Raw genomic sequence first — 14,177 nt, forward strand, 5'->3', positions numbered from 1 at the left:
ACTCAACATCCAGTACAAAATCCAGATCTAAAATAGCCTTCTGAGAAACTCAGATAAATTAAAGGTGTGATGATCATAGCAAAGTACTGACACTGCAACATTTACTTGTTCTTTTAATCATTTGAAGTGGATGTTTATTCTAGTTTTTCCCTAGATTCTTTATGAAATACTAAGATACCTAGGAATGGATATAGCCCATTTCTCTCTGAGAGAGACAAAATATATCAACCATTAATAATAATGTAACAGCCTTGCCTGAATCTCAGTAGCATGTAGTAAATCTGTTTCATTTGGCAAGTTCAACAGGTTGGATCCATAGACAGCAGTAAGAGTTCAAATGAGAACTTTGCTTGTTCCCCCACCCCCACCCCAAGGTAGACTTTTAATATCCTTTGCCAATAGATGACGTCATAAACTTTAACTAATTAGCTCATTGAAAGTTAAATCTGGAAGAGACTTGAGAAATCATCTGGTGCAGTCCACACTCTTCCTTTTCAATGAGAACATTGAGGTGTAAGGGATTTGGTGCTTGCTCAAGATCACAGCATTAGAACAGAATTGAAATGAAAATACAGGTCTCCTTATTTGCAGTTTACTGGTTTTTTTCTCATGGTTCCAGATACATTTAGGCTTTATACTTTGTCCATACTGTGTCTGCTGGCTCAGGTACCATGAGTTATTGCCTAAAGACCAAATACATCATAAATCTAGATTGAAATATGGGGAGGAGATGTTGGCAGATGGATGTCATCAATATTGATATCATATTCATTCAAAACCAAAAACATATAGCAAAGTATTGGTATTTATCAGAATAAAAAGCAGCTTTCAGTTAAGGCAAATGACTGCAGTTTGTATGTTGCTTTTATGTAAACAATTACATAGCTGTAGCATATTCTAAATGCCTATATACGAAATTAAGATTCAAGTTGATTTTAATCTCTTTTAAAGACTTTGGGACTTAGTCATTTTCTGTGTAATTGAAGTTAGTAAAACTTTTTTTGGGTAGCATTATCCCATATTCAGTGCCTTCTCTATGTTTATATTTTTTAATGTAATTTTTTTTAATGATTTTTTTAATTTTAACATTTCAAAATTATCCAACTGTTTGAACCAATCGCTTCCCTATCCAAGACCCAGCTCAGTTTCTCTCCATTTGTAAGGGTCCTCTGTTACTTCACCTCATGAATTATGTGCTTGAGGGTAACTTAAGTGGAGGATCTTGAGAGTCACAACAGTCAGTGAACATCTGTCTTCATACATTTTCATTTAGTCTCTGAAAAGGTTGCTGCCCTTTCCATTTTTCTGGAGACCATTGTGGAGTTGAGAGAGACCACACTATTCTAGTGAGCTAAATAGTAAAGATAGCCACTGTCAAAAGGATCTGTCATGGCTCTTTACAATCCCTGGGAACAAGTTAGCTTGATTTGGCTCCAAGCACAGTGAAGGGATGTAGTGTTTTTGTGTTAAAGCTTGACCTGCTATTCCAGTTTTTGACTAAGTCTGTGTAAATGGGGTTGTGATTTACGAGTCTGTGAGTGATGAGCAGTACGTTGTAAGGAGCAGTTTCATTACTGCTTTCGGCTATCGGAAATCAAATTACAAAGTGACATTCTCCACCCAGTAGGAAACAAGAGACTGTTTGTCGTACTGCCGAATCCATTATTAAAACACACTGTTTATAAGAGGACTGATGGCTGTGAGAATGAGGACATAATGCTCTGTCCAATTTAACAGTGTTCACGTTGTGTTACACAGGGCTTAGATTTTTCTCTCATCTTCTATCCTGCTGGAGTATGTGAAAGGACTGCCATGATACATGCATGTATATTATGTTATGTGTGTATATGATAGATGAGTGGATGGATGGATGGATAGCTAGACAGACAAACAAAAATGGACGTTGGGCCTTGGTATATTTCCCCATGTTAGAGACAATCAGGTCATTAATCTATTGCTGGTATTTTACTGACCTAAGTTGAAAAAAAACTATTAATCAATCTAATAATTATAAAGTTTGCTACTGTGTATTGGAAAGAGAAAAATATTAGAAGGAAACACATGACTCCTTTTTCTCTCCTGAATACAAATGTCAGATTATACAGGATTATGTTTCGAAAGGCACTTGTGCTAATAAGGTGCCCATTTTATAACTAAAGGCACATTATAAATGGGAAGGGAGTGGGTAGGATGAAATGAATGGCATGAGGAAAGAAATTCTCCTATGTATGTGAAACAATTTTCTTTTGACCATTGTTTTTTTTTTTTTTTTTTTTTAAGGTGGGCCCATTTTCACTACTCATGATTTTTTTCTTGATACTAGTTTTTCTAAATTTTTTTCATGAAATATATATCCATATAGTTTATATATTTGCAAAGAAGGTTAAGAGCTCTGTAATGTAGCCATGACATTTTTCTGATAAACGTTTGGCTATAGTTGATTAAAACTTTTGTCTCATTTAAAGGATTTATTAATACGTCTTCCCCATTACAGTTTCTTTCTACTTTTGGGGTATAATTCTGGGTTCTGTATCCTCATTAAAGTTGTAAGAATGAAATCTCTATAAACAAAAGTAAAGATGGACAGTCCAAGGGGCAGAAGCTTGAGGCTGGGTGTGTAAAACACTGAATTATCAAATTAATTCTTTACTCATAAAGGTAACCTGATTAGCCACTCAAAACTCTGGAAATCCTTCTATATAGACACATGGTTGAGTTTCCTCTTCTGCTCCAGTCTTGACCTTCAGCAGCTTCTGAAGAGGGAGTCACACTGGTTTTGTTCTTCCTGTTCTTTCACGCTCTCTAGTGGTTGTTTGTGGTGGTTCTTGTTTTCAGTTCCCTGTATATCAGCTTTCTTGAAGAAGCCGGTGGATGTGTGGTGAAATAAGGTTCACAAGATTCTTACACTTGGTTGCATAAACTTTCTAAAATACCTAATTCTGTAGTGCGGAGAGAGAATAACTGGTAGTGTCCTGTTGTTTCCCAGTAAACAGTGAGTCGAGAAAATGAGTCATGACTCAGCAATGTCAATCCTCAGACAGCTGTCTTTTGTTTTTATTTTTTTCTTTCTGGGTATGTGTGTGTGCGCGCCTAATCGGAATTCAGTCTATCAAAGCTCCACATGTAATTATGGGTATGATGTCAGTTTGTGTTTGGAAGCCTAAAGCGTTGCCACTGAGAATGTGTTCTTTGTGCATATTTGAAAAATAGGAGAGACTTACTGAATCGTCATTAAAATTCAGATGAAGGTCTTCATCTTCTCTGGTACCTTGCTCGCTCTTATCTTTTCTGGTACCTCGCTCACCCCTACTCAGACCTTACCATTCTGCTGAATGAAGAGTTCTCTGAACTTATACACTTGAAGAGGGAGCCAGTGAGGAGTTCTTATCAGGAATGAGACTATAAAACCCCACATTTCTGTCATTCTCAGGTTTGAGGTATTTTATAAATAAGTGAATTGCTGAAATAGCAAGTTGTGAAGTTAGTGTAGGTTAATACAGTTCTCTTCTTTGAAGAAGAAAAATGACCTGGTTCTGCATGCTCTTTTGTTAGACTTTTGAAAGTAAGCAAGCAGGTTTAGGTGCCAGGATCAAGCCAGTGTCATTCAGGATCAGGTGACACCTAGCATAGTCAACCTGTTGGACAAGTTGCTTGCTCTGATGTATTGCATTTAATTCCACAGACTACAGAGCACCTTTGAAAACCTTAGCAGCATGCTGCTGTTGTATAGTTAACTACTCACAGTTACTACTTTAGTTAATATGAAGACTAAAAAAAATGGATATTCTCTTTTTAATACTCTGGTTTGTAACTTTTAGCTAGATTATATTTCAAATAGATGGTGTGTAGTTGATTTGATTTCTGGTCTCTCCAGTGAGATAGGAGAAGATACGATGTTTGGGTCCCTACTACAAGAATTCCCTTTTCTAGGAACACCTAGACTATAAAGTGAGTGAAAGTCGCTCAGTTGTGTCCGACTCTTTGCGACCCCATGGACTATACAGTTCAGAGAATTCTCTAGGCCAGAATACTGGAGTGGTTAGCCTTCTCCTTCTCCAAGACTATAAAGTGTCAGGTAAATAAATGAAATAATTTATTTCATTTTTTTAAAAGAGTGATGTGTCAAAGGGAGTGCAGAAAGAACCACTTGAAAGAATTGAGTTTGCTCAGTCAAAGGACGGGACAAGACGTGATATGTCTATGAACAGGGAAGGATAATCATCTTTTGTATACCAAGAGCTCATTATGATGAGCTCATTTCTAAGACTTTGTTTAGTATGGTTATATTTCTTAGCATTTTCTCAAAGTGTGAGAGACAAATCACTCAAAGAAAGAATAGTAGATTATTGAATTACTGTCTGCATATGGTAAAAGAATTGTATCACAGTAATACAGTGGACATGAGTTGGGGTAAACTCTGGGAATTGGTGATGGACAGGGAGGCCTGGCGTGCTGCGGTTCATGGGGTTGCAAAGAGTCAGACATGACAGCAACTGAACTGAACTGAACTGAATAGTTAGCTTACATATATCTTGATATTTTTCTTGAAGCATTTTTGCCTCCACCTGAAACTCAGTGAAACATCACAGTAGTTTCCTGAAACAATATCACTCTATTTTATGAGTACTATTATTTTACTTGCAAATATCTGTACAGTGGCAGTTGCTAAAATTGTGAAATATATTTTTAATAATTTTGGTTTTCTTCATTTCCTTTTCTTATAAATACAGTATAAGCACTTAGTATTTGATAATCAGCTTTTTAAGATAAATTTTCCAAAGAATTAGCTTTTTTTCCCCCCAATTGGAGCCAGTGTTGACCATTTTTATTAACAAAACCAAAAACATGGTGTAAGGAAGAATGCCTAGGAGTAACTACTGTCGTTACAAAGAATGAAAACAAGTCTCTCTTGGAAACATTTTTATTAACAAAACGAAATGTACTATTCAAAGCAAATTTACTGTAATGTAAAAGGCAGAAGTCTTTTTAGAAAGTTTAGAAGTTGCTTGTTTTATTTGTTTTGTTTGTAAATGGAAGGATATTTAAAACCAGAAGGCAGGCTTTCCTCTGGTCCTTTTTAAAAAGAAAATCCAACAATTTATTTACCAGTTTTTCTCAGAAGCGTGTCTTCTGAGAAACTGTAAAATATGAACAAACTGCAAGATGTATTTGACAATGAAATTTTAATTAGCTAGAAATAGTGAACTTCAAGGATGTGACTATTTTATTGCTATAAAGTACTGTGATTTATGACAGCTTCCCAGTAGGTTTCTTCCGGTGTCAGAAATTATAAGACCATTTTCATTTTGCTTAGTTGTTAAATTAAATATTTAAAGATAGACTTTTTCTTTCTCTTTTCCCCTGTCAAACCCATGTTACAGGAGAATAGAAACTAGTTGTTTTTTTTTTTTTTAAAGGCTCTTCAGGTTTAATCCAGATGTTGCTTATTTTACATTTTTCTATGACAGTCTAAAAAGAGATTATTTTTAAATTTTAATATCCAAACATAATACATAACAAACTTCTCCTACACACCTGTGAAAAAAAGGCAAGGCTTCAATGCTCATTTTAAAAAAGAGCTCATCCAAATGGCTATTCAATATATGAAAAGTTTCATTATTCATCAGGAAAATTCAAATTTAAACCAAAATTATATCAAGATATCTAAAATGAAAAAAAAAAAAAAGTACCAAATGTTGACAAGGGTCTAGAACAAAAGGAGTTGTTCTAGATTCTAAAACAAGAACCTAAAGAATTGTTTTGGGTTCTAGACAAGAACCTAAAATAAAAGGAAGAATACACTGCTGATGAGAGTATAGATTTTTACGACTACTTTGAAGAAAAACTAAGATCATGGCATCTGGTCCCATTACTTCATAGCAAATAGATGGGGAAGCAATGGAAACAGTAATAGACTTTATTTTGAGGGGCTCCAGAATCATTGCAGATGGTGACTGCAGCCATGAAATGAAAACACCTTGCTCCTTGGAAGAAAAGCTATAGCCAACCTAGACAGCATATTAAAAAGCAGAGACATTACTTTGCCAACAAAGGTCCATCTAGTTAAAGCTATGGTTCTTCCAGTAGTCATGTATGGATATGAGAGTTAGACTATAAAGAAAGTTGAGCACTAAAGAATAGATGCTTTTGAACTGTGGTGCTGGAGAAGACTCTTCAGAGTCCCTTGGACTGCAAAGAGACCCAACCAGTCCATCCTAAAGGAAATCAGTCCTGAATATTCATTGGAAGGACTGATGCTGAAGCTGAAGCTCTAATACTTTGGCTATCTGATGCGAAGAACTGACTCATTTGAAAAGACCCTGATGCTGGGTAAGATTGAAGGCGGGAGGAGGAGGGGATGACAGAGGATGAGATGGTTAGATGGCATCACCAATTCAATGGACATGAGTTTGAGTAAACTCTGGGAGTTGGTGATGGACAGGGAGGCCTGGCATACTGCAGTCCATGGGGTCACAAAGAGTCGGACACAACTGAGCTAAACCTGAACTGTCTATGTGTGCAGTCAGGAACTTTACATTTGGTGTCATTTAAAGGGTTAGATGGGGAAAGTCTCACACAGACCAGGTTTGTAAGTGAATCTTCAGAAGAAAATTGCAAGATGTGAATAACAGAACTACCAGACTGTCCATAAGCTTTCAAAGTACTATTTGTAAGCACTCAAAGACATATAAAACACTAATTTTCATGTCCTAAATATTTTACAGTAGTAACAATTTATATATATATATTACTGTAGATATATATCTAAAGATATAAATGTACTCATACCAAGCACATTAATTTTTACATATAGTTATTAATTAGTTCATGATACAAATTTAATGAGTTTTCTGTACTTTGGCTTTAATATCATTTTGCTTTAAAAGCATTTCTATGCTTTAGAGGATATGTGATTACTTGTTTTATTGGAAGAAAAATAAACATTTTTAAACCGCTTTTTCATCACTGTGGAATGTGGAAGTATCCAACAAAATAAATAGAAGATAATAAATGTTAAGTTCCTTCTTTTTCTTTGCAAAAACACAAACATGATATATTCTTGACCATGCTTCTCTTCTCTTCTCAGGTAAATCGCCCCCCTCCTTCCGATCCTGCCAATTCTGAATCATTAAAATGCATGTGTTTAGCTCTATTTTTGTATTCATTTACAACAGTCTTCTCCACTTGTTGTTCAGTTGCTAAGTTCAATAATCTACTATTCTTTCTTTGAGTGATTTGTCTCTCACACTTTGAGAAAATGCTAAGAAATATAACCATACTAAACAAAGTCTTAGAAATGAGCTCTTCGTAATGAGCTCTTGGTATACAAAAGATGATTATCCTTCCCTGTTCATAGACATATCACGTCTTGTCCCGTCCTTTGACTGAGCAAACTCAATTCTTTCAAGTGGTTCTTTCTGCACTCCCTTTGACACATCACTCTTTTAAAAAAATGAAATAAATTATTTCATTTATTTACCTGACACTTTATAGTCTTGGAGAAGGAGAAGGCTAACCACTCCAGTATTCTGGCCTAGAGAATTCCCTGAACTGTATAGTCGGAACTCTTTGCAACCCTATGGACCGTAGCATACTGGGCTCCTCTGTCCTCCACTATCTCCCAGAGTTTGTTCAAATTCATGTCCATTCATATTTCATCAGCTTTACTCAAGCTTAAGGTTTTCATGTCAGCACACTACATTAGTTATCTATTGCTGTTATAAACAACCATACACTCAATGACTTAAAGCAACACCTGTTAATATTTATCATTTCACAGATAAATATTATGCAGAACCAGAGTATGGGCAGAGTGTAGTTGGTTGTCTGCTCAGAGTATTACAAAGTCAGAAACCAAAATATCAGCAGACTGCCTCCTCATCCAGAGCTCAGAGTCCTCTTGTAGTTGTAGCACTGGGATCCTTTCTTTTTTGCTGGCTATTGGGAAGGAATCATTCTCAGCTCCTAGAGATCACCTTTGGGTCTCATTCCTGTGGCACTCCGAGAACATGGCAACTTACTTCTTCAGAGTCAATGAGAGAATCTTACTCTAGTCTGCTATGATGGAGTCCAGTATAAAATGCAGCCTAATCACAAGAGTGACTGTACCATCATCTTTGCCATATAATACAGCTGAGTTAAGGGAGTGGCTATCCCATTTTATTAACAGATCTTGGGTCCTACGTACACCCAAGGGTAGAGGATTATACAAAAATGTGGGTACCATATATATCCACATCATAAACACCAAGCCCTTGTTCATGATTCTTAATTGTGCTTCTTTTTTTCCCCTCTCAAATTGAATATAGACTATTCCATTGAAGTTAATGATACTCTAATTCTGGCAGGTTAACAATCTTATCTTTCTTTCCATTAATATTAGTTTTATGAGGCCTGTGCTTTTCTGTGACAGCAGCATTTTCATTCTCAATCTGCCACCCATATTTTAATAAAATAAGAACACAATATAATTGTGCAAATATTGCCAAACAGATTCTGATGCCAAATTAACTGTTGATGAACATGTGACCCTGCCTCATATTTCTCATCAACCGATGAATGACAGTCCTGAATTTTTTTAAATTATTGAATTAAAAAGTTATAGACCTGTGCATTCTCAAGTTATTTTACTGTTGAAGAATGCTATAAACTCTCAGGAAATCCCTAGGCATCTAACGGTGTTATTTAATATTTTTAAAATTTTATGCTATTTTAATATTTCAAAGAAAAATAATACATTGAAGATGTCTTTTCATTTCATTATATTTATACCTGTAGATCCGTAAAGGCTGCAGATTATTCCACTGTAGATTTACCTGTTCCCCTCCTTCAGAACACTTAGTGTTTTTAGTTTTTGCCACTACCAACTTTTTGTTAAACATCTTCATACATACATATCTATGTTCAATTGCTTGTGTTGATATATCTGTAGGACTGGTTCCTAGAAATAGAAACAAAGGTAGTTTACACTTCACACTTGATAGATACTGTTAAAAGCCTTGCAAATTTGCTCAGGATGTCTTTTTTTTCTATTTGAAGTTTTAAATTTTTATGTTTCCTTAATCTCTCTTTTCTGTTGTAGTTTCTGGCTTCTGTGTGATGCTTACAAAGGCCTTTCTCAATAAGATTAGGTCTTTATCTGGAATTTATTTTTGTATTTTTGAAATGAGACTTTTTTTTTTCAGTTGTAGAGTCAGTTGTCTCAACACCTTTTGTTGAATAGCCTACTCTTTCCATACTGATTTGAAAAGTGCTCTGTATCATCAGCTAAATGTCTGTGTGTTTTTTTCTGGATTCTTTTCCTGTTCCACAATTCTATTGTTCTATTCCTATGTCAATATCAAAGTGTTTTAATGATTATAGATTTTAATATGTTTCTCCTACTGAGGTAGCAAACTCTCTCTAATTAGTTAGTTCTTCCTTTTCAAATGTATTTGCCTTTTCACTCATACATTTACTTTTCCAAATGAACTGTAGAAGCAAATCATCCCCCACTGCCAGGCAAAAACAAACAAAAGAATGTTTGTTGACATTTCATCTGGGATTATGATGAGTATATACATTATTTGGTGGAGAATCATCTTTCATACCCATTTCTAAGTTTTAGTTGTTTTATTGCTATTGCTAAGTCACTTCAGTCGTGTCCGACTCTGTGCAACCCCATAGGTGGCAGCCCACCAGGTTTCCCCGTCCCTGGGATTCTCCATTTCCTTCTCCAATGCGTGAAAGTGAAGTCGCTCAGTCGTGTCCGACTCTCAGCGACCCTATGGACTGCAGCCTTCCAGGCTCCTCCATCCATGGGATTTTCCAGGCAAAAGTACTGGAGTGGGGTGCCATTATATAAAAGGCAAGTTTTATATATTGTTTTGGGACTTTTTTTTTTCACTTAAATATTATATGATTAATATCTTTCCGTGTTGTTGCTGTTTCTTTATATTTTTAACTCCTGTATAACTTTTACATTATTGAGTATGCCAAACGAATTTAGATTTTAGATTGGGTTTGGTACTAGGGTTCCATCTTTTCATTGAAGTATATTTGGTTTGTTAACTAAACTTTGCTATCAGTATCAGCGCTACTATGAACATTCTTGAACGTATCTTATTCATTTGCAGCAGTTTCTTTTTGCTGTATTCCTAGGAGTGGAATTTTTGGGTCTTAGGGTGACTAATAATGCCAAACTATTTTCCACCAATAATGTGTATGAGAGATTCACATTATCCCTAATACTTGATATTGTCAGAATTTTAAATTTTAGTCTTGTAATGAAGAGCAAATGTTTGGTTTGCAAAACCTGATGGCCAGTGATACTGAATAGTTTTTGTAGGTTTATGGCTATATATGTTAATGCTTTGGTGAAATTATTTTTCTCTCTTGTTCATTTTTCTATTGAGTTGTTAGGATTTTTCTATTAATATGAAGAAATTCTCCACTGATCTCCCATAGCCTATTGGGCACCTACCAACCTGAGGAGTTCATGGTTCAGTGTCCTGTCTTTTTGCCTTTTCATGCTGTTCATGGGGTTCTCAAGGCAAGAATATTGAAGTTGTTGCCATTCCCTTCTCCAGTGGACCACATTTTGTCAGAACTCTCCACTATGACCCGTCCATCTTGGGTGGCCCTACAGGGCATGGCTCATAGTTTCATTGTGTTAGACAAGGCTGTGATCCATGTGATCAGTTTGGTTAGTTTTCTGTGATTGTGGTTTTCATTCTTTCTGCCCTCTGATGGATAAGGATAAAAGCAAAACCAATACAATATTGTAAAGTAATTAGCCTCCAATTAAAATAAATAAATTTATATTGAAAAAAAAAAAAAAAAGGCTTATGGAAGCTTCCTGATGGGAGAGACTGGCTGAAGGGGAAACTGAGTATTGTTCTGATGGGCAGGCCCATTCTCAGTAAATGTTTAATCCAATTTTCTGTTGATAGGCGGGGCTGTGTTCCCTCCTTGTTGTTTGACCTGAGTCCAAACTATGGTGGAGGTAATGAAAATAACGGTGACTTCCTTCAAAAGTTCCCATGCACTGCAGCACTCAGTGCCCCCGACCCTGCAGCAGGCCACTGTAGACCCACGCCTCCGCCAGAGGCTCCTGGACACTCACGGGCAAGTCTGGGTCAGTCTCTTGTGGGGTCACTGCTCCTTTCTTCTGGGTCCTGGTGTGCACAAGGTTCTGTTTGTGCCCTGCAAGTGTCTGGTTTCCTCAGTGTGTCAAGGCTGTATGTTGTCACCCTGCTTATTTAACTTATATGCAGCGTACATCATGCAAAATGCCAGGCTGGATGAAGCACAAGCTGGAATCAAGATTGCTGGGAGAAATATCAATAACCTCAGATATGCAGATGACACCATCCTTATGGCAGAAAGTGAAGAAGAACTAAAGAGCCTCTTGATGAAAGTGAAAGAGGAGAGTGAAAAGGTTGGCTTAAAACTCAACATTCAGAAAATAAGATCATGGCATCTGGTCCCATAAATCATGGCAAACAGATGGGGAAACAATGGAAACGGTGAGAGACTTTATTTTCTTGGGTTTCAAAATACCTGCAGATGGTGACTGCAGCTGTGAAATGAAAAGAACCTTGCTCCTTGGTAGTAAAAGCTATGACCAACCTAGCATATTAAAAAGCAGAGACATTACTTTACCAACAAAGATCTGTCTGGTCAGAGCTATGGTTCTTCCAGTAGTCATGTACAGATGTGAGAGTTGGACTGTAAAGAAAACTGAGCACCGAAGAACTGATGCTTTTGAACTGTGGTGTTGGAGAAGACTCTTGAGAATCCCTTGGACTGCAAGAACATCAAACCAGTCAGTATTAAAGGAAATCAGTCCTGAATATTCATTGGAAGGACTGATGCTGAAGCTGAAACTCCAATACTTTGGCTACCTGATGTGAAGAACTGACTCCTTGGAAAAGACCCTGATGATGGAAAAGATTGAAGGTGGGAGAAGGGGATGACAGAGGATGAGATGGTTGGATGGCGTCACCGACTTGATGGACATGAGTTTGAGTAAACTGTGGGAGTTGGTGATGGACAGGGAAGCCTGGCATACTGCAGTCCATGGGGTCGCAAAGAGTCAGACGTGACTGAGCAACTGAACTGAACTGAACTGATGAAGAAGTTCTTTTTATGTTCTTGATAGTAACACTTAACAGTTGTGTGTATTGTGAATATATTCTCAAGTTGTAACGTGTCCTTTCACTTTCTTTTTTTAAGATCATTGAATGAACAAAAGTTCATAATTTTGTGTAGACAAACTTATCAGTGTTTTAAAGTTAATATTTTGTGTTTACAAAATTATTTCCTACCCCAGGGCCTCAAGATAATTTTTCTTAGGAGTGTAAATTTTTGTTCTTGACTTTTAAGCTCTTACTCAAAGAGTTGATTTTTATGTTATATGTTTATGCTTTTTTCATATTGATAACTTTTACTTGCCATATTTATTGAATAGTCTTTCTTTTCCCTTGTGGATCTAACAGCACTCCTGTCTATCATATGTAAAGTTTGATATTTTTTCTGCAAATGTCTTAAAATTTTTATTAATCTTATCCCTAGTCTATAAGGGTTTTTTTAATGGAATCTTTTCTCTCTTTATTTTTCTAATTGGCAATTGCTGATACATAAAGAATTATATATTTTTATTTTCAGCATATATATATATATATCAAATACTGTATATTTATCTTTATCCTGATCATATTAATGAATCCTTGTATTTTTTTTCAATTAATTGTCTTGTCTCTTGTTGCCATCCTCACTAAAGAATACTATATCTTATCTTCTGCATATACTTATCAGTTTCTTTCTTTCTGATATTTATATCCCTTATTGCTTATCTTAACCACATTGTCTAAAACCTCTTACCAATAACATAAATAGACTCTGGTGAGCCTGCTGCTACTGCTGCTCACTCAGTCCTGTCCGACTCTTTAGTGACCCCATGGACTGCAGCCTACCAGGCTCCTCCGTCCATGGGATTTTCCAGGCACGAGTACTGGAGTGGGGTGCCATTGCGTTCTCTCTGGTGAGCCTACATCCTATTAAAAAAGTGCTGATTATAGATATCTTTATGTTAATCCCAACCTTAAAAACATGTTTTTAATGTTTTATGTTTGTATATAACAGAACCACTGATTTCTGTATGCTGCTGCTGCTGAGTCACTTCAGTAGTGTCCGACTCTGTGCGACCCCATAGACGGCAGCCCACCAGGTCCCCTGTCCCTGGGATTCTCAACACTGGAGTGGGTTGCCATTTCCTTCTCCGATGCATGAAAGTGAAAAGTGAAAGTGAAGTTGCTCAGTTGTGTCTGACTCTTAGCTACCCGATGGACTGTAGCCTACCAGGCTCCTCCATCCATGGGATTTTCTAGGCAAGAGTACTGGAATGGGTGCCATTGCATTCTCCGATTTCTATATATCTTTTTTTAAATTAAAGTTTTAGTCTATTCCAAATATTCTAAGATTATTTTCAGAAGGGGTATTGGTTATTATCAGTTGCCTCTCAGCATCTTTTGTTTTGATTATTTGGTTATTATCTTTTATCTATCATCAGTTCAGTTCAGTCGCTCAGTCGTGTCCGACTCTTTGCGACCTCTTGAATCACAGCACGCCAGGCCTACCTGTCCATCACCAATTCCTGGAGTTCACTCAAACTCATGTCCATCGAATCGGTGATGCCATCCAGCCCTCTCATCCTCTGTCGTCCCCTTTTCCTCCTGCCCCCAATCCCTCCCAGCATCAGAGTCTTTTCCAATGAGTCAACTCTTCGCATGAGGTGGCCAAAGTACTGGAGTTTCAGCTTTAACATCATTCCTTCCAAAGAAATCCCAGGGCCGATCTCTTTCAGAATGGACTGGTTGGATCTCCTTCCAGTCCAAGGGACTCTCAGGAGTCTTCTCCAACACCACAGTTCAAATAATAACATATTATTAAAGTATTTATTTCTCCCACATCACAGATATAAAGCCAGGAGGACTAAATCCAGTATGTCGTTGGTAATATAAATATTGTCCTTTCTAGTACTCTCAAAACCCCTTAGACTATTTAAGTATTTGTTACTCAGCATACTGACCTCATGCTTATCCTTTTAGTCTGCTTATCTATTTTTATTTGATAAAACATCACTAATGAATTTCCCAAGAGATTTAAAGTTTTGTTATTTTTAAATTATCTACAGA

The 14,177-nt window shown here is 36.7% G+C and overlaps 1 protein-coding gene across 9 annotated transcripts in view; it reads left to right on the forward strand.

The window, feature by feature from the left end:
* Positions 1–14,177, forward strand: part of RASAL2 (RAS protein activator like 2) — a 397,112-nt gene that overhangs the window by 249,230 nt on the left and 133,705 nt on the right. The window lies entirely within an intron of this gene.

This window comes from Bos indicus, chromosome 16 (assembly GCF_029378745.1).
Source record: "Bos indicus isolate NIAB-ARS_2022 breed Sahiwal x Tharparkar chromosome 16, NIAB-ARS_B.indTharparkar_mat_pri_1.0, whole genome shotgun sequence".
In the NCBI taxonomy this organism is placed as follows: domain Eukaryota; kingdom Metazoa; phylum Chordata; class Mammalia; order Artiodactyla; family Bovidae; genus Bos; species Bos indicus.